The 20,820-nt window shown below is 38.1% G+C and overlaps 1 long non-coding RNA gene across 1 annotated transcript in view; it reads left to right on the top strand.

The window, feature by feature from the left end:
* The window catches only part of LOC129145590 (uncharacterized), a 135,129-nt gene that overhangs the window by 107,539 nt on the left and 6,770 nt on the right, over nt 1–20,820 (top strand). Inside the window, exon 2 of the long non-coding RNA XR_008551367.1 lies at nt 7,837–7,939. This is a non-coding gene — a long non-coding RNA (uncharacterized LOC129145590). The remainder of the gene's footprint in view (nt 1–7,836; nt 7,940–20,820) is intronic.

Below are 20,820 nucleotides of genomic sequence, written 5' to 3'. Positions count from 1 at the left end.
CTTTAGTTAATGCCTGATATTGTGCTCTATTAAGATGTCTTTTGCCACCCTGAGATCATGGAGATAGTCTCCAGTGAATCTTCAGAAGCTTCATTGTTTTGCATTTCACAGACCTGCTTTATATAGAGTGTGAGGTTGGAGTTATCTTGTTTTTTTCTTTGGATATCTAACTGACCCAGAGCCATTTATTGAAAGGGACATTGTTTTTACACTAGCCTGTAATAGCATCTTCATAGTCAATAAGTGCTTATGTATGTATGAATCCCTTTTTTGGACTTTCTGTTGTATTCATTAATCTAATTTACTTTCTTCATGCCCACACTCCGCTCTCAACTACTCTGGTTTTGTGGTAACTCTTGTTACCCAATAATTCTTCTACCCTGTCCTCTGGATCTGGAGTTTTGATCCTTGGTTATCCTTGACTTTTGCATTGCATTATAAATTTCAGAATCAACTTGAAAGGATCATATAAGTCCTTTTCAAGCTTATGATCTTAAATTATACCTACATTTATTCAGGTTCTCATTTGTTTTACTTAATATTATTTTATACTGTTGAGACCTGGAACATATTTAATAGATGCATTCTTTTTTTTTAAGGTTTATTTATTTATGCATACAAGAACTGGGGTACAGGCCAGAGATGTGGGGGGTGAGAGGATTCACCAGAGACAGAGTGGGGAACAGAACAGGCAGACTGACTGAAATATACTGCTGAGGGGAGCAGCGGGTGAAGCAGGAGCGCTCTGCTGCACCATGTGGGCAGCTCCCTAGCCAGCGATCGAACTAATGCTATAGTGGCTGCAAACAGCCTCATAGCCTGCATCTCAACCCCTTGCTCAGGGAGGCCCAATAGATGTATTCTTATGTGTGAGGTTTTCTGGTAGCTGTTCTAAGTTTTCTTATATATAATTTTCTTATCTATATTATATCAATACTTGTATATTGATTTTGTGTACATAAACCTTGTTAAATCCATTCACTAAATGTAATTTCATGTATATCTTTTGGTTTTCTACACTTAGTCATACCAACTATAAATAATGACAATTTTTTTGGCTTTGTATATTGAAGTTTAGATCCCCCTGTAAGCATATCCTGAGACAAGGATTCAATTCTAGAAGTTTATTTGATAGTTGATCCCATGAATCACTGATATAGTAGTAAAAATATGAAAAAACTGCTAAAAAGTGCCCTACCAACAACTTATCTCTATAGTTTAATACTGCTAGAGTATTATGAATCAATTGTAGGAATCATGCATTGGAATTTATCACATCCAAATATAAGCTGAAGTATTGTTTTAAAAGATTTATTTATTTATGCATACAAGAACTTGGTCACAGGCCAGAGTTGAGGGAGGGTGAGAGGACCCGCCGGTGACAGAGTGGGGAGCAGAACAGGCAGATGGACCAAAAACACTGCTGAGGGGAGCAGCAGGCCAGACAGGAGAGATCTGCTGCCCCATGTGGGTAGCTCCCTGGCCAGCCGGGAATCGAACCCACACTGCAGAGGCTGCAGACAGCTTTGGAGCACTGTGCTCAACTTCCTGCTCCACTAGGGAGACCCTGAAGTATTTTTTAAAAGGTCTTGTACATCTGTGGTTGAGAGACACTTCCAGGGGGTGAGCTAATTTCCAAGGGACAGATCACTTGTGGGCTGGTGAAGCATCTCTAACAATGTCAGAAAGCCCTTAGGAAAGGAATGAAGGATGCTGGTAGTTGGCAGGTGTACACCACAGTGGTAAAAGTGAGTGATAAGATCAATAGAAATTTACTGTCCTTTCCACTCCTTGTAGAATTTCTTTCTACCTCTTGTTTACTGTACTGACTTAAACCTCTGGTCCATGTTGAATTGAGCAAGTTCATGGTCATGTTTACCTGGTTCCTGATTTCCAAGGGAAACCATTTAATATTTCCCCCTTGATTATGATGTCTGCTATATATTTATATTTATAAGAACACTTTATCAAATTGAAGATCTTTTTATTCATAATTGTGATGCTGAAGTATATAAAAACATTTTTCTGCATCTAATAAAATGATGATTTTATTTTTCCTTTTATTATTTAATGTGTGATGAATTGCACTGTTTAATTTTTAAGTGTTTAACCTTTCCTGGAATAAACGCTCTTCGTTATGGTTAGCATGTACTGTAGAATTCATTTTGCTAATATTTAGTTTAGGATTTTTGCATTTATATTCCAGTATGAGACTGTCTGGGATTCCTTTTCTTTTTCTTGATTTACTTAAAAAATAGTCTTATGATGGTTCTGTTGATTTTCTTAAGTGATAGGGAAATATTCTTTTTCTGTTCTCCTATAGAATTTATATAATATCAGCATTTTTCCTGTTTTTTTTTTTTTTTTCGATGTTTGGAAGAATTTTCTGATAAAGATCTAATGTGAAATGCCCAAGATCACCTTTTTTTTTTTTATATAGAAGCAACCAAAGTCATATCTCTAGTAAACTGAAGAACATAAGCTATCTCTGATTAAAAGGTCATTGTTCATGGGGGGTGTCAAGATGCCATTCTTGTCTTTAGTTATTCATCTCCTGTCTCCAGCTATTTATGACCTCAAGCCCTAAGACCTAGATAATCTCATGTCTTGCAAAATCACTTCCTTAAAACTCAGCTCCTATATATCTTCTTTGAATGTCTGTGCTATTGATGGGCATATAACCCAATGACCATTCTCAATCTGGTTTACTTTAAATGGAAATTTTTAATTTTTAACAGTTACTTGAATATTCATAATTGTTATTTCTTCTTGTGTTAGTTCTTAAATTGTACTTAATTTTTATCATTTTTATTGAAATTTGTTAACAAAGTAGTCATATGAACATTTTGTTATCTTTGTCATGGGAAAAAAAAAAACACTTCTGTGCTCCTAACCTTGGCTATTTATGTCCTTTATTTTTTTTTTTCTTTATCAGTTTTGCTAAGGCTTTATCAAACTTACTGATCTTATCAAAGAAACATATTTGACCCAGTTGACTCACCATTTTTTAAAATTTTATTTTATGCTGTATTTATTATTTGCTTATATCCTTTGGCTTTACTCTGCTTTATTCCTCCCTCCTGGGAAAGGTTGTCCAAAATATCAGGCTCTGAATTTTATTTGGATAATTCTTAACTATCTTGTTAGCTCTTCACTATCTTCAAGCAGAAGTTTTCCAATGTTAAAAAGAACTTAATTTTTTCCAATTGTCCTCTGAGAAAGTAAATGTTGGCATAAGTAATCTATTACACAGGGTGGAAGATCTTAATTATTCTTTGATATTTTGGGGGGTAATGTTACATTTTTTTTTGCTACCAACTTTGCTCAGATTCTTGGGCAGAATTAAGTGAACATGTTAGTTGCTCCACTTAAAATTCTTGTGTACTTTCTGTGTTTCTGCATTACCCTGGAGCAATGCCTGTCCTGTGGGCAACCTCCTATTCTTCACACTGGGCATTTATAGATCACACCCGTTTCCCACAACAGGTGATAGAGGTCATGCACTCTGTGAGGATTTTTTTGCTCGTAAGGTAAAACCTGCCTTACTCATAAACAAATTGCATCATCACAACTAATTTGTAGAAATTTGCAATGGTGGCAGTGAAATATTCTACTTCCATTCTATATGTATAAAATGTATGGTGGAATATTTATTCATGCTCATATTCACAATTCATAGTTTTTTTTCCCTTGTGGAATATATGGTGTAGTTTGGAAGGGAAGACATACACACACACACACACACAATCTCAAAGAAAGATCATTGGGTTAAATGTCCATCAATAGCACAGGACTTCAAAGTACGTGAATGTGGGCTGAGTTGTAAGGTAATGTTTTTGCAAGATGTAAGATTACCTAGGCCTCAGAGGATGAGTAGTTTATAAATAGACAGGGGACAGAAGATGAATAACACAAGACAGGATAGACATTTTGACATTGTTACTGCAATTTCAGGTTTTCAGGTCTAGTTCCCCAGCCTGGGATTGATTCCAGGATGTGGCCATGAGAACACAGAATTCTAACCACTAGACTACCATTGGTATCTGATGAAGCTGCAGCAGGAACTTCACTGATTCTCAGGCAAGCAAGTGAAAAGAGGCAAACTTGTTTAGGAAATATATATGAGGAGAAATTTATTAAGGAGAAAAGAAAACAGAAACAAAGTGGGACTCCCAAGTATGTGGACCCTCCTAGGGAGAAACAAAGATTCCATAATGGGGTGGTGTCCCAGGGAATATACACTTTCTTTACCTAATTATACTAAAGCCGCATCAGTTCTTTGTTATTGGTTAGTTCTCAGTGATCTTACTCACTCTACCTTAAGACGATATGCCCAGAATTATGTATTGCTTCCCAGCCCTTATCTTAGTCTTTTTTTCCTTTATGGTCCTTGTCCTGGAATGTCCTTCACTGCCCTTAATGCAGGAGTGTTGGGTTAATCCCCTTTGGAATTTGCTGCCCTTATCTCTGGAGCCTCTCTTATTCCTGAAGTCTTTTCCTCCTATGCTGTTCTGACCCTAGAAGCTATCCACTTGCCCTGTGACTCAACATGTATCCAATGAACAATCTTTTGTTCAAAAATAGCTTGTGTCCTTTGATTTACTATAAATATGACTTTGGCTGCTTCACTATCAGAAATAGGATGAACTCATGCCTCTCAGTTTAGCTCGCTCTTCATAGATTTCTTCACATTTTCCTTTAGAGTTATTTTCAGTCTACAACATGATAAATCATTGATTTAGATTTACGATTTGTAGACAGCACAAACAGTATTGTTCTAGAGTAATATTTTGTGTAGAATATTTTACCAGAATAGACTTCAAAGATCTAATATCTTTCATCATGCGACTTGGATGTTGATCTCTCAGTAATCTTCTTTGTTTGGTGAATATACCATTGCTATACTCTCTAGGTGAACATTTTCATGACTATGGATTCAGGAATTATTAGATTTATCCTAAGTTAGCAAAGACAAATTAAACAAGTCTATTCCCTCTCATAGCCTAATCATTGTCCTTTCCCCATTCAGCATATATATAGCCATGGAGCCTTTCTCAAGAAATTTATTTAGGCATTCTTACAAATCCATCAGAATTATCATGCAAGTTTAAAGTCAATTCAAATGATAAGTCTATAATTATGCTTCAAATATCTGAAACAGACTGTTTTGGTAAATAGCAAGAACATACATGCTTAGATTTTTCATGAACAAGGAAAAGTATCAGAGCACATAACCCAGAAAATAAAGTTTTTTTCTTTAACAATGTAAATGAATTCAAATAACCTGGAGGGAAATTTTTCAAAAACCTAGCTATCTAGGATAAAGTCAAGTCCTTTCCTTAAGTTTGTATTATTTCATTTAATCTCAAATTTCATAAGATTGGTAATTGGATAAAATCTAACAATTTTTATTCTGGATTTTTAAGGTTATTTGAACTTACAAAAACAAAACTTGTGTTAAAAGTTGGGATCTTTGGGCCTCCCCTGGTGGCACAGGTGGTTGAGCAGTGCACTGCGAAGCTGTCTGCGGCCTCTGCAGCGCCAGTTTGAATCCGGCCGGCTGGCGAGGGTCCCACATGGTGCCACAGACCTCTGCTGTCTCGCCTGCTGCTCCCTCGGCAGTGTATTTCGTCAGTCTGCCTGTTCTGTTCCCCGCTCTGTCTCTGGTGAATCCTCTCACTCTCCCGCGAATCTGGCCTATACCCTGGTTCTTGTATAATAAAATAAATCTTTAAAAAAATAAATAGGGCCTCCCCGGTGGCACAGCGGTTGAGCGCTGGGTTGCGAAGCTGCCCGCGGCCTCTGCGGTGCCGGTTCGATCCCCGGCTGCTCCCCGGCCACCGGCGGAGGATCCCACATGGCGCGCAGACCTCTCCTGCCGCCCGCTGCTCCCCTCAGCAGTGTCCTTCGGTCCTTCTGCCTGCTCTGCTCCCTGCTCTGGCTCTGGTGAATTCTCTCACCCTCCCGCGCTTCTGACTGTACCCAGTGCATGTATAAACTAAACAAACAAACAAACAAAATAAATAAATAAAAAAAAAAAATTTAAAAAAAAAATAAATAAATAAAAGTTGGGATCTTTGTAAAGGGATATAAGTTTCACCCAAACTACTTGAAGGGCTGATGTTTTTCCAACAAGCTGATACTGTTCCTAAGAGCAAGTGTCTGGCAAAGGAAACAGAAATGATCCAATAATTTTTACTGGATTGTGTTAAGTTTAGATGCTGGTATAAAAACTCCACTAACAGTAGCTTAAAATAACAGGACTCAAGCGACAAGATTTCTCATAACAAGCAATCACAAGAGGGTGATTCCTCAACAGGTTAATTCAGCAGCTCAGCCCTATCTGGTCCCTTATCTCTTTCCCTGGCATTTCCTTTGGTGTTGCCTTCATGATTGGAGGGTGGTTGATCAAGCATCATGTCAAACCCACTGCTCACTGCAGAAGAAAGGGGAGCTAGAGGAGGAGATCTATATATTTCATTTGGTATTTATCAGGGAGGAATATACTTCCAAGAAATCTTCAGCAGGATTCCTTAAGATCTCTTTGTGTTACTTGCCCTTGTTATACCACCAGCCTTGGAGACTACCTGCTAGTATTTTAGCTAATGTGTGCATTTCTAACAAGGAAGAGAGGCAGAAGGAATTATGACCGACAATGTAACTACCATATTTACTGAGACCAATATAACCTAGCAAGGGAAAAGTGATAATCTATGTGCAAGTCATTTGCTGAGGTATAAGTTCTAAACATCTGCAAGTTTTTCCAGGGTATGAATCTTGCCTCTCTCACTCAAATTAACAATCTCACTGCCTAGCAGAGTACCCATTAGACTTTTAACAGATATTGGATATTTAGGACCAGTTATTATTATTTCTGGTATCATATTGCATGAAACAGAAGATGCAAGATTTTGATTTAAATATTTCATTTTTATAGTGTATTTTAAAATTGCTAATGATTCTCTATTATTAGCAGCAATAAACAAGTAGGTTTTTGGTACCAATTTATTTATAAGTTATCTATTTTTTTTTAGACAGCTAGGTGAGACATAATTTTAAGGGCATAATATATGAGATGCTTATGGGTGGAAATAGTGGAAAAGTTTTAGGATGTTTATAGGTTGAGAATTATCCACCAAGGGTGAATATGGACACAGCCTGAGCACACTTATGTGTGAACATACTGAAGCCTTGGGTTAGGAGGGAGGGTCGCTAAGGAAGTAGGGAACACATTTATTTTCATCTATTTGGATATTACTTCTACCTAAACCATTGAACTACCAAAACTAATTGAGATGTGGTAGGAAGATTTACAGATAAAAATGAAAGACTTTTTTTGAGAGATTAGATTTTTGTGTGTGACTCCATCAACAGCTTCTAAAGTTACTTTGACAAGTTTTTCTACTGATATAGAATTTAAATTCTCTTCTGCTACATAGAAGCTCAACCTTACAACTCTAATAACCTGTGATACAGAGAGCATCATCTAATTTGCCACTTCTTAATAATCAGAGATGGCAAATGTTTGACATATACGTAGGTTACCATTCTTCATCCTACTCCTATTACAGACAAAACTAATAAAGCGTTGCATACTTTGCCACTCCTCAGGATGCAGCCTTAGGAATTATCCACACAGCACACTTAGGAGAGTCTATTATTCACTCTGACATGTAGAGCATAATACCACTATCATACCAGTTTCATAGTTGATAAGTGTGTTTCAGTGCTGATACATTATTTAATATTTTTGGTTCTATTTTAATTTTCTATTGTTGATGTAACAAATTACTACAATTTTTGTGGTGTATAACTGACAAATTTATTACCTTACAGTTTTGGATCAGAAGACCTAAAATCAAGGTATCAGCTGGGTTATGCGCCTTCTGGATTCTTTAGGAGAAAATCCTTTCCTTTTGGAGACCATGTACATTCTTGGGTAAGGACCCATTCTTCTATCTTCAAGGACAGCAGTATAGTGTCCTCAACTCTCTCTGACTTTCTGTTCCATCACCATTTCTCCTTCTCTGATCTTGTCTCCTTATTATAGTGATCCCTGCAATCATACCAGACCCAGCAAATAATACAGGACTATCTAGTCCATCTCACTACCCTTAATTATATTAGCAAAGTTATACTTTCCATGAAAAGCAACATATTTACAGGTTCTGAAATTTGAATATGACATCTTTGGGTGGGTATTATGTCATCCCATAATACTGTTATGGGGTGCTTGAAGTTTTTCCAAATACCTTTTATGTTTTTTAGTTCTCACCACACATTCTTTTAAATAACCTTAATCATGGAAATGCATGTCCTGTGACCATTAAAATATCTTTCATACTTTACCCATATAATCAAACCAAAATAGTAAAAATACTTTGGATTAAGATTTATCTATAAAATGAGATTGTTTTTCAAGCTAATATTCTAGTTCTGAAAGACTTTCATAAGAAGGTCACACTGAAATATAGGGAAGAGTAGTGCTATTAAAATATTTTGTGTACAATCTTTCAGACTCTCCAGAATGGTGTAGTTATCCTGCCTGCTGCCACTCCAAGAGGGGGGCCTGAGTGTAGGAGGAGGTTGTGCTGCTCACTGTCATGTTAGTGCTCAGCACAGAGCCTGACTCACACATACCTGCCAAATGATAGAAATCATAAAATAATGGCATAAACACACAATAGGTGTAGTAGAAGTGAGTTTGTTACTGCTTGCCATATGCCAGAAGCCAATATGCAGAAGTAGGGACTGAATCTCATAATCCATGCTTTTATTCAGATTTGCCAGCAGATCTGACAACTACTGAGCATCATGTCCCAAAAACATAGTTCTAACACCTCATCTCTAGATGGTTGTTTCATAGTGAGTTTAGCAAAGAAAATTATCAGTGAGTGGACATTTACTCCAGGCAGTTAAAAACTCTGGGCATTTGTGGTGCTCATTATCCCCATGGTCCCCCTTCTGCAAGCATCTGGATTTTAGGAGCTCTTCCCAGCCTTCTGGGACCAGTCAGTCTCTGACATTAATGATGTCCATCATTCTTCCTAGGAGCCTCCTGGCTGGGAAGTTAACTCACAGCAAACAGGACACAAGTCAAACATGCAAATTTGTATACATGCAAATTCCCATCCTACGCCAGTGCGCTTTTCATGCCCTGCCCTAGTCCCTATCCAGTTGACAGATGTAAAATTTTATAAATGGAAAAGTATTTTATAAACATTCTAAAATCTTAGGAAAGGCCATGACATCACCATCCAAGTAGATACATTCTATTTAAAATGATTCCCAATCTCCTTGACTTTTTAAAAGGGTTATTGCTTAAAAATAGAGAATAAAAGAGTGCCTCATTTCTTGTTGGCTTTGCCATCTTAATCAGATTTAACAGTAAGAAAGCTACAGCATCCTTTGAAAGGAGGAGTAATGAGTGCAGTCCTTGGTGATTTTAATCACTTTTTAGCTGTTTTCCTGAGAGCCCCATCTGCCCTTCTAGTCCATCTGCTGGTTGTTAACACTTAGTCAGTCACTTGACAAATCCAAAATCTGAACTGAGAATGGGATGGGGGATGTGAGATCATAGTTTCTGATGATTAGATGTTGTGATTGACACACACACAGGCACGCAGACACACATATATACACACGTATACACACATACATGCACACACCCCACCCCCCAAGATGCTTCTGTTCAAACCTAGCCTTTGTAGGTCCTAGAGTCAATTTGGTCCAGGTATGTAATGTCAGAAAGGCATTGTACTTGGGAAAATGCATAGAAGTAGTTGCTTATGATTTTATCAGGCATTCTTTGCTCAACAATCAAATTTCCTTTGTCATGGAAGCTGATAAGTTTTTCCTTGCTAACTGGTAGTCTCTTCATTATTTGAGGGGATTTACAATTTATTAGAAGAAAATACCTACACTCATAGCCACATTTTTCAATGACTTTGCTCGAAGGGGAGGAAAATTATTTTAATCTAACATGTTCTTTTTGTTTGAAAGTTTACTAGAAGTTAGATGATTGCAGCAACAAATATTCATATAAATTCAAGATGCAAATACCTGAGTACATAGTAAATTGTATGGAAAATAATCATAGGTGTTTTTTTTTTTTAATTTATTTTTGCATAGAACTGGGGTGTAGGCCAGAAATGTTGGGGGTGAGAGGATTCACCAGAGACACAATGGGGAGCAGAACAGGCAGATCGGCTGAAATACACTGCTGAGGCGAGCAGTGGGTGAGATAGGCACCATATGTGGGTTGCTCCCTGGCTGGGGATCCAACTCAGGCTACAGTGGTGATAGCATGATAATGCTAAGACTTAGCCCCTAGGCCTCCAGGGAGTTCCTGCATAGGTATTTCTTTAATTGGAACTGAGATTATGATATAGTATTAGGTAACATAAACTTAGTCTTTGTTACTGGAAATAGTGTCAAGATTAAACAAACTAGCTGTTCTCTGGAATGTCAATTGGTGGGATAACATCAGAGTATTGTACTTTGATCTTATGACCACATGAAAGAGAAATTTTTATAAATAGCTTAGAGTTCAGAAAGATGCCTAAAGGGTGACTAGGTTATAGAAAAAATGTTAAATGAAGAACAACAGAATGAGAAATATTTGGCCAAATATTTCCACCAAATATCTTCCCTAGATTTCTTCCTGCACTGTCAGTTGTACTTAGTTTGTGTCACTGCAGAGAACAGAATACCCTCACTTGGAAGATACTGGAAAGCAGATTTTGTCTTAGTATAAATTATCAATTTATACTGAATTAGCGGTAGGATGTTTAAATGTTTTAATTAAAGACCAGCATGCTTGGGATGAGCAAAATAGAGATGTTTTTTGAGGAAAGATGTCCTTTACATTTCATTCAACTTAGATGCTAAGATAAATTATCAAAAGGCATTGGAAATTATGTAATTTTCTAAAAAGAAATATACAACATAGTTTATTTTTAAAAATGCTTATACTGTAGAGTAGGAATTAAAATATTAAAACATGAACATCAACTATATAAGACTTTGGGAGAATGCGTAATATCTAGTTAAGAAGATGGGATAATTACAAAGGTAGAAATGATTGGATAAGACCTGGGAGGGGGAAATATGTGATAATAGAAAGTGAAATGCTCATTATGATGTAGATGAATGATGGAAGTGTAAATAAATATGCTGTGATCAGAAACGTTTTCCAGGTTACAGGTATGTTTGGGGAGAGTTTTGACTTTAATACTGGAAAGATGATTAGGACTAGATGACATTATTGTCTGAGAGGCATATTTTGGAGTTAGGACTTTTTTTGAGAATCATTGTGTACCTTTGGACAGAAAAATGGTGTGATGAGAATGACATTAAAGCAAAAAAATCTGAATGTGCTTGAATAAGAAAAATCTGCAAGCAGTGAGCACAGTGAAATAGACTGCACTCTTGGAGAAGAATAGAGTTCTTGCGATGGCGAATATGCTGGAGGTGGCTTCAACACTTCAGGCATCAACAACTGCCTTGACACTCATTTAGCAACTTGTCTATGTCAAATAATGAGAGTTACCACTTTAGAGCCTTTAGCAACCTAGCAACCACAGAACCATAACAATGTTGTTTTCATCTCCTTGTCCAGACTAATGACGCATGGTTCTGTTGTTTCTTAGACTGAATTGGAAAAAGAAATCTGTTGGAATACACAGGAATATTAAAAAATTTCAGAACATATAAGGTTATTAACTTCCTAAGTCTGACAATGTGTTTCCTTCACTAATTATTTTCCAGAATTGTCAGAAATGCATGCCTTTCCCCTCCACTATATTTAGGGACTTGGTAAATTTTACAAGGTCAGAGATCATTTTTTTCCCTTATGCCCACCATAATTTCTGAGGAAAAGTAAATAAATAGGATTTAATTACATTTAAATTAGCTGTGGAGCTACAAAAGTCAGTAATGGTAATATCATTGTCTAGCTTGAACAAATTGTAACCCTACCTATGATGTAACTCTTTCTTGCTTCAAAAACATCTCTTCCTTTGTTTGGCTTCATGTTAAATTTCCTATATTTATAGCTTTCTCTCATAGATTGAATGAGGGTAAACATGACAGATGATAAATGGTACATTTTGAAACCTCTGAGTCCTGTTTTCATCTATATGACCTGCTAGCAATTTTAATGCCTGGTTAACTTCATTCTAATAAGTATTCTCCATTGTTCAAATTAATTTTGTTGTAATGTTTGTTTAATTATAGCACTTAAATTTTATAGTTGGCTATTCAAAGTGTAAGCTTGTTTGATTTTAATTTAAAAAGGAGAAAGAATATTTATTGTGCAATTGACTTCTCTTATAGCCATTGTGATTACATAGCAAGGTAATTGGTGTGATGCAATTTCCCAAAAGGTCCAGCAGCCTAACTAGAATTCTCTCCTCTATTGCCTCTTATGATAACTGAAATACTGTTATTAATCTTTCGTCAATTCATTTCTTTCCATAGTAATTTACTAATTATTTTGGGCATTGTATTTTTTTACTAGGAACTTGAAGGTAGTGAGGTAAGAGTGGACACGCAAAATGGTACAGACCCTTGCACTGAGTAACTCACATTGAATGGGGACCATAGAAATATTAATGTCCAAACAAAGTAGAATGCAAATCAGTCAAGTAAGAGACTTACGGGAAGAGTATAAAGCTAGTGTGCAGGAAGAGTTGCCTCACAGTTCTTTGAGGTTGGAAGATTTCTCAGATAAGGGTGGGAGTTTACGAGACAGTGAAGCAGTTGAAGCAAGGTCCCTTAGAGAAAAGTGGACCAGTAAGTCAGAAGCACACAGTTGTGTTAGAAACAGGTATATTTAATGAATGGCAAATGACTTTTTGTGGAGATGGAAATCAAGGGGGAGAGAGGACAGGGACATTGGCTAAATAGATTGAGGCCAGCTTGTAGAACTCTTGAATATCATGCTAGCATAAGTTTGTGTTTTAAATGAAGGAAGGACCGATATTCCTAGAAAGAAATGGAGGAATCAAAAGTTTAGTGTTAACTGGGTAACAAAATTGGGTATAACAGGAAGGTTTCACTCAGCATCTACTGAGAGCTTGGTCAGATAATAGAATGGTGGGAGGGGCAGCTAACTGCCTGGAATAACAAGGGTGAAGGTGAACAGGGGCTGAGGTTATAGCAGGGAGATGAGAGAGAGATCTGGAAGGAAAAATTGGAGGGCTTGATGGTTGAAATTCATCTTTGAAAAACAATTTCAAGAACTGATTCTAGTTCATAGGTTATTATATTGCCAGCCAAGTGCTTAGGAAAGCTGTGTACTGGTGTGTTGATCTTGTCAGCACCTGGAAGACATGATTGGCTCATTAAACCCCCTGCATGGCAGGAAGTCAGTCAGAATTTGGGGCACTGAGATAATTCAATATGCTCAGCTTGCTTGACTGATTTCTATTGATACTGGGATTTTCAGGTGTCGCACTGTGATTGGGAAAGCCATCCCACAGAATTTTGGGGTTTTGATGCAAATTTCATTGTTACAGAAATTTCAGCAAATGGGAATTGAGAGACTGAGTGCCCTTTACATTTTACAGTGAATTTCCAGAACTTCATCGAAAAGATATAAAGTCCCCACCAACTGAACATGAGATCTAATACAGCATGAAGGTGTAGGAACAATTTAGTATAACTAGGATAAGTGTGGTGAATCTCTGAGAGTGCTCTATTTTACCACAAGGTCTAAATTGGTATCAGTTTTGTCAATTGCAGCCCTTTAAATTTTCATTTGAAGTAGCAAGAATGGGATAAGATAATATGTGTGAAAAGTCTTGTAAACATCAAGAGTTATTATAACACATTAGTACCATTTTTTTGTTTGTGAGACAAATATCACGGGCTGCGTCTAACACATATGTGCTAGAAATTGTCAATCTCAAACTAAAATACAAACAGAATTCATACCCCATATTTTAAAAATCAAGTTTATTTTTATTATAAAAGTAATGCCTGCTTATTATAGAGAATTTACTACATTAAAAAAATAGACCCAAAAAGTGGTGTTTCTGTCACTCAAAGCTACCACATTCTGATGTGTTTTTCTTTTTGGATTTCCTGTGAAAATGTGTAGTTTGTTTGTTTTTCATCATTGTAATCATACTTCATATAATGTTGAATTTTGACTTTTTCATTTGGTATTGTAACATAAGGAATTTTTCTTACTATTTTAACCTTAAAGATCATTTTCAATAACTTTATAAAATTTCAACCTTTGAATATGTCATAGTCTGCTTATGATCCTCATGAAAAATGTAAGGGTCTGTGATTTCTGTCATTATAACATACCCACTCTCAGAGTATTTTAATTTGTTCCTATGTTAGGGTATAACTTTACAAGCACAAAATTCAGAATGAGGTAGGTAATTACAGAAAGGGTATGAAAAGTGAGGCACAATATAGATCTGTCCTTGTTATCTTGATAATGTGGAATCATTTCCTCTCTTAAATGGAATTATCTAGATTAGTATTTCACAACCTGTAAAGGGCCAGATAGTAAACTTCTGCCTTTGCAGTCTTATGGCTTCTGTGTAAAAGCAGCCATAAACAATATGTAAATGATTGGTGTGGCTGTGTTCCAGTACAACTTTATTTATAAAAAACAAGCTTTGGGTTGAATTTGGCTCTGGGTAGTAGTTTATTGACACCAGCACCTGATTATGGTTCTGTTATCTAGATGTTGAACAATCTGTCTAGCACCCAAAATGTGCACTCCAGACCAGACAGATGTAGTGTTGAAAGGTGTAACCATCATAAGGTACATGCAGTGAAGGGCCTTGTTAGCATTTTCCATAGAAGAGTGCAATTTAGATGTTGGGGCATTATTCCCAGCTTTAGTCTATATTACAGATACCTAATACATTCTTACATGCCAGTTACATTTTTATGTGTTTTTAATATATTTAGTCAATGAAACTAGGAAAGCAATAGACTTTGTCTAATGTTGTCAGGTTTACTCATTCTCTTCAATTTCTTGAAAATCCTCCACCTCCTCCTTCTTCACTACTTATTTTTTCCCCTTTTTTCCAAACCGAGGCTGTTGGGAGAGGATAGTATAGGATATTTACACCAACTGTTGCGGTGGTAAGCATAGGAAGTAGTGTCTTGTGGCATACTTTCTCATGAACTAGAGATTTGGAACAATCTTTGTTGCTAATTTTCACCTATAAAACAAAGGCTGGATCAGATGAATGGTTTTTTGGGCTGTATTCTGAGTGCCTATGCTTATTACCAAGTTTGATAAATTCTCTTAAAGAAATTCCAGTGGTGCTCAACCTTGCTGGACATAACAATCACCTGAGAAGCTTTATAGATACAGATACGTCTGACATAGGGTCTGGGTACCAGTCTTGTTTTGTTTTGTTTTAAGCTTCCTTGGTGATTTTATTGGGCAGCCACTGAGCTCTACTTAAACTAGTCATTGTTTGCAGGTGAGTTTCTAAGAATTTCCAGGTGCAGTTTTTTTTTTTTTTTTTTTTTATGGGTATATTTTTTTTTTTTTTTTTTTTTTTATTGGATTTATTTATTTATTTTATTTATACAAGCACTGGGCACAGTCAGAAGCACGGGAGGGTGAGAGAATTCACCAGAGCCAGAGCGGGGAGCAGAGCAGGCAGAAGGACCGAAGTACACTGCTGAGGGGAGCAGCGGGCGGCAGGAGAGGTCTGCGCGCCATGTGGGACCCTCCTCCGGTGGCCGGGGAGCAGCCGGGGATTGAACCAGCGCTGCAGAGGCCGCGCACAGCTTCGCAGCCCAGCGCTCAACCGCTGCGCCACTGGGGAGGCCCTCCAGGTGCAGTTTTTATCCCGTTAGTAAGAATCCTTGATTTCACATGTTAGCTCAAGTTACTATCATGGAATATGACTTTTAAATTGTCAATAGTGATGGTTATACATAACCATGTTAAAGTTGTTAATGTCTGGGCATTATCTAAACTTACTCAAATGATTTTGAGATTGTTCCATAACTTCTCAGGGCCGAAATAAATGGTTCTAAAAAAATATTTGGAGCTAATAGAATCCATTATTGAACTCAAGAACTTCTTATTAAAATCAATGTAAATGTAGCATGTTAAATAGTGATTTTTGTGTCCTGAGAGCATATTTAAAGCAATGTCTACTGCTGATTGCTTAAAACTGAATCCCGTTAGAGGACGTGTGTACTTTGGGTTTGTATGTTTGAGACTAGAAGGTTCAGAGATCAATCTGTCAAAAACTTAATTTATATACTACATTGGCATAAGGAAGGTACTATTCTATGCTGTGGATGATACCAAACTGAAGAAAATAAAATTCTTGCCTTGAATAATTTATAATCTTACTTGATGATAAAATGTAAACATGAAACATAAGGTAGTAAATGACAAGTGCCAACTGTCAACATGAATTCAGAACAGCAAGGCTGATCTGTGTACAAATGGTAATGAGAGATGGCTTAGCTAGAATAAAGCTGTCTTCTACTCCAGACCACTATACAAGAATACCTGGAATGCTTACAAATGCTGATTCCTAAGACATCCAGGCTATTGGATCATTGTCTCTGTACTGAGTCCTGGGAATCTGCCTGTCATACATTCCTCAAGTATTTACATTGTGTATGAAACTTGAGTACTGTAGACTCAGTAGATGTGCTATGAGTCAGACATTAAAAGGTTGGAGTTCTATAATATAATAGTTGTTCTCATTTATTGAGTGCTAGACAATGTTTTCAATGGTTCGAGTATAGTATCTCATTTAAGCCCATTTCTCACCCTCACACATAACGACAATGAGCTAGGCTTTATTATTATTATTCTGATTTGACAGATGAGAAATTGATGCACAGAGAACTTTAGCAGTTTATCCAAGTTCACAGAGTCAAGGTATAGATCCAGACAGTCTGACTCAATCCCTGTACTCTTGGCTTTTTCTCAAAGCCAAATGGGAGAAGATACATATGTTCACATGCATGTATCATGTCTAAAATTTATATGGACTGGAAATTAAGTGCTTTTATTGAGCTTTTGTTAAAGGCAATAGAAAATTATGGCCTAGTCCCTAGGCACAGAAGGCAGTACAGATGAGCCTGGGGTATTATTGAGGAATGGAGGAGACATGAGAGGCTGATGCTACCTATATGCTACCAGCTTTGATACAGTTGCAATGTGTGAACCCAGATGTAAGCAACCAAATGAGAACAAGTTAATTAGCCTTTCTTTTCCCTCTTTTAAGCTGGAATCAAGTCAGTTTATGGTAAAGACAATGAAGTTTGCTTCAGAGAGTAGAAATTACCTGAACAAATACCTGGTTCCTGTCCATCATGGGATGCAATGAGGGGCTGGAACAGGTGGGATAGGAGCAGATGGTGAGTGGGGCAGAGCTGCGGATTGGGGCAGAAGATGTTCTAAGACTGTGCCATCAAGATGTTCAAAGACTGCCTTCTGTCTGTGCTGTGGAGCAGCCTGCAGCCTTGGCCACATAAGCCATTTCTGAACAGGCAACTGCATCAAAGGGGAGACAGAACCAATTAGTCTTAACAATGTAGTAGACCCATTAAAACCTTATGGGTTTGCAAGGATCCTTCTATATTCTTGGATGTTACAATTGGTCTCTCAAGTAAACCTTTCTCAACATGAAGGACAGAGCTATTATAAAGTCCATATGAAATATGAAGCACTGTAGGGTAAAGAAATTATCAGGCTTTTCTGCCCTTCCGCCATCAGGATAGATGATGGATCCTAGTCCTGAATGCATGCCTGATGGCGGGCACCTGGAATAGGGTGTGGGCCTAGGTAGATGGGATTCAGCTGAGCTAAGACTGTGCTTTTAAGGGCGGCGTCACAGGGGGCGCGAGCAGCACCAGCAGCAGAACCTGAAAGAGAAGCCGAAGCAGAAGCAGAGAACGCCAGAGAGCCCAGATAGAGTGAAGACTTGCTGGGGGCTGGGAGGCTGGCAGCCAGCACCCCTGCCTGCCATATGCCTGGTGAACCCCAAATAAAAAACCTGCAAAACTACTGAGGACTCTGACTCCTCCTTTACGCGGTCTGCATGGGATCAGAAAACCTGCACCGTGTCCAAGTCCTGCCCTTACAAGCACTTTAAAGAGAAACTAGTTAACATGATATTTGGTGTTGCTGCCTACTTGATCTTTTCCACTCAGGGCACATCCATAGGTGTTATCTGTACAGTCCTCCCTTTTTATATTTTTTAATTTTGTTTACAATTTTTTTTTCAAACCATGGGAATTTAGACTTTTTTTAAAAGATTTATTTATTTATTTATTTATTTATTTATTTATTTATTTATATAAGCACTGGGTACAGTCAGAAGCACGGAGGGTGAGAGAATTCACCAGAGCGGGGAGCAGAGCAGGCAGAAGGACGGAAGTACACTGCTGAGGGGAGCAGCGGGCGGCAGGAGAGGTCTGCGCACCATGCGGGACCCTCCTCCGGTGGCCGGGGAGCAGCCGGGGATCAAACCTGCGCTGCAGAGGCTGCGGGTAGCTTCGCAACCCAGCGCTCAACCACTGCGCCACTGGGGTGGCCCACAATTTTTATTTTTTTAAAAAGATTTATTTATGCATACAAGAGCTGGGGTATAGGCCAGAGATGCAGGGGGGTGAGAAGATCTACCAGAGACAGAGTGAGGAACAGAACAGGCAGACCGACTGAAATACACTGCTGAGAGGAGCAGCGGGTGAGACAGGAGAGGTCTGCTGTGCCATGTGGGTTTCTTTCTGGCTGTCTGGGGATAGAACTCCTGCTGCAGAGGCTGTGGATTGCTTCATCATGTGGTGCTTAGCCCTTGCGCCATCAGGGAGGCCCAGTCCTACATTTTTAAAATACAGGTGTTTTTATTTTAGTATGGTGCTACCAACAGCTGAGGAAGCAACTACCATTAGAAAGATAATTTGTTCCTCATAATTCCCAAGAGGAGGGGATACTCCACAGCCTGGGGTGGGGGAAGGCTCACACAGGGAAGCACCAAGGTGGGTCAGGAGATAACGGGGTCCAGAGAAATAGGGATAGGAGGCTCCTTGTGATTTGAGGGAAGGAATGGGTGATGAAAGGTAAACTGGTTTAGGATTGACTTCAGTGAATTCTTTTATCAGGATCTAGAGCACTGGGGTATTGCTAGCTGCCTGACATCAGACCCTGGAGAGACTGGGGCTGGACTGTAAAAACTTGACAAAGGTGGGTGAGGTAGGCTCTATGTTGGTTAGTTTGCACATGAAAGGAGCGCTCCTCAGAGTAAGTTGCTTATCCTCCCTAGGAATTCGCCAGCCATGGCTCCAGAAGTCAAAATGTCAGAAAATAGAAAAGCATGAGTAATGCAGGTAAGGTGGGACCTAGTATGAACAATAAAATGATGGTTGAGAATCATGAACCTCTGAATACCATGATAGAACGTGGATTTTAACCAGTTCTTGGTTTGTCTCGAGTGATAACATGAGTGAAAAGGCATAGCTGACCACCCACCACCCACATTTCGTACAACTGAGCTGTTCTTTCCTTTTCTTTGAATAGGGTACAGTTGGAAGAACTTGGATAAACTCCAGACATCTGATTTCATCTTACTGTATGCTCCAAGTTGTCACTGCTTGAGTTCTCTGATGATAAACATTTATTTTGAATACTAGAGAGCTAATGCAATCTGGCTTGTTTGGATCACAATGCATTTTACTAATTTCAGACAGTAATTTTTAAGTCCCATAAAATGATTAAGGCTCTGAAAGAGTCACATTTTTGTGTGCAGTACTCTACCATATTATTAGAGGAAAATTAAATAGGTAGGGTGTTATTTACAAATTTGTGAATCCTCCAGTATCTCAGACCACATTCTTTGAGAATGTCAAGTTTTTGTGTTTTTTTAAAGATTTATTTATGCATACAAGAGCTGGGGTACAGGCCAGAGATGTGGGGGCTGAGAGGATTTACCAGAGACAGAGTGGGGAGCAGAACAGGAGGATCTACTGAAATACAATGCTGAGGGGAGCAGCGGGCGAGACAGGAGAGGTCTACTGGGCCATGTGGGTCACTTCCCTTACCTGGGATCAAACTCGTGGTGCAGTGGCTGCAGATTGCTTCATAGTGCTGGCGCTTAACCCTTTGTGCCACCAGGGAGGACCTTTATCTTATATTTTTCATTTAAGATGTCATGAGTATATTTTCATATCTAAAATAGTTACTACATGATAATGGCTAATATTTTATATGTTTGTGCTAAGGTTTATTTAAGCAATGCCCTATTTGGGGGGTTTTAAGTTATTAAATATGTTAATTTCCTTAGGTTAAATTATTAGAACAGACAATGAAGAGTCAAAGAAAATTCTTATTTTTTCACTCTTAATGCATGAGGCATAAAATGACTTCCAGAGAAATTAACATTATTTTCACTTTTTACAATTGTAAAAGTATCATTTTGAGAGAGGAGAGATTTATTCCTTCTTTTATTGTATGTGTCAGCTATTACTCATAAGCTCTATTTTTTTTTCATAGACCTATTGTTAGCTTATTTTAATTTTTTGGTTTAATACTTTTCTACATCTTTGCCATTTTGTCTCTTGGTGGGTTTATATGCTTTATTTCCTAGAACTAACAATAACACACTCTAGCAAATGCCCTGCATTTACAAATGCCCTGCAGTTGATCTACCTCTGCCAACAGGTCCATGCAAGGTCATGTGTTCTGACATGCGCCTCAGGTGTGTCTGCCTTCTGTTTCAGGGGATTCTCCAGAGCCTTGAAGCCTACTTAGATGAGGGATTAATCCACACACAATATGGGGTAGGAGGCAATGCTTAGCCTCCCCAT

Source organism: Talpa occidentalis, unplaced genomic scaffold (genome assembly GCF_014898055.3).
Source record: "Talpa occidentalis isolate TD23 unplaced genomic scaffold, MPIMG_talOcc4v2.1 talOcc4.13, whole genome shotgun sequence".
Taxonomy (NCBI): domain Eukaryota; kingdom Metazoa; phylum Chordata; class Mammalia; order Eulipotyphla; family Talpidae; genus Talpa; species Talpa occidentalis.
This window is presented reverse-complemented; position numbering and strand designations above follow the sequence as displayed.